Here is a 1,385-nt window from a genome sequence, read left to right on the forward strand (position 1 = left end):
CGTCGGCCAGGAGGATTTCAGAGTTAGCCGCTCTCTCAGTCAGGAAGGATCTCTGCACATTCCACGAGAACAGGGTGGTCCTCCGGTTGGATCCTGCATTCATCCCAAAGGTCAATACAGGGTTCCATCAGTCCCAGGACTTGGTACTCCCTAACTTCTGCCCTGACTCTTCCCATCGTCTGGAGAGAGGGTGGCATACGTTGGATGTGCGCTGGGCTCTGCACCATTACCTTAAGAGAACCTCGGCCTTCAGGAAGTCAGAGGCCTTATTCGTCTCTTTCCAGCCGTCTACGCTAGGTAGGAAGGTCTTCTACTATTGGACGGTGGATTAGAGCTTGTATCACGAGGGCTTACGTTTCGCAGTCCCTTCCAGTCCCTTCTCAAATCACGGCCCACTCTACGCACAGTGCTGCGGTTTCAGCGGCCTGGTCTACCCAGGCTTCACTTGAGGAAATTTGTAGGGCGGTGACTTGGTCGTCACCCTCTTCCTTCATTAAACATTATAGGATTGACAGATTTGCAGCAGCGGATGCTGCCTTTGGTAGACGGGTTCTACAGCAAGTAGTTTCTTCTCAAGGAGCACAGGCCTAGACCTCCCTCCCTTCAGGGACATGAGCGGCTTTGGTATGTCCCATCAGTTGACTCTACACCCATTCTGCTGGAGAAAGGGGCGTTGTCTTACCTGAACGCCTTTTCTCAGCAGGGTGGTGTAGAGTCCACGCCCCCCCTTTTTTGTCATTAGTCTAGGCATGTGTCCTTTGTTTTTTTGTTTGGAGCCTTGCGTCTGGATACTTCGCCTCGACAAAAACTGGGGAAGACACACCCAGAGGGAGGCGTGGCAAGTTTTTTTGTCTTAGTCTGAGCAGGAAGGCTGAAATAACCCAATCAGTGGACTCTACACCATCCTGCTGAGAAAAGGCGTTCAGGTAAGACAACGCCCCTTTCCAGTCCAGCCCCCTGCTCAAGCAGGAGAATATACCATAGATCCAAACTTGTAAACACTGCCACATAATGGTTGAATTCTACTGTAGTTGTTGCACAAAAGTGCATCCGAACAGTGAAGAAAACTGGAAGACCATGAAGACAGAGGGCGCCAGGGAGATGTTCCTGCTGAAAGATCAAAGTTCAAGTATGCTGCTTGTTGCAAGCCAGGCCTTAGTAAAAGCAGTGACCTGAGCCCACCCATAAAGACCCTTCCCACCAGCCCTCCTGAGAAATTAAGAAAGTTCACTGTGGCATCACCGGTCACCTCTGTGGCCCAGATGAGTCGCAGCATCGTTGCCTCAGGAGTTGTGGTCAAGGAGTACAAGGTGGAGTACAGAATGGTGGAGGCAGGGGGAAGGCTGCGGTAGTCGTGCTGCCTCTAGTTTGCTCGGCCCTGGATC

This window comes from Protobothrops mucrosquamatus, unplaced genomic scaffold (assembly GCF_001527695.2).
Source record: "Protobothrops mucrosquamatus isolate PMUCROS unplaced genomic scaffold, P.Mucros_1.0 scaffold1823, whole genome shotgun sequence".
Classification (NCBI taxonomy): Eukaryota; Metazoa; Chordata; class Lepidosauria; order Squamata; family Viperidae; genus Protobothrops; species Protobothrops mucrosquamatus.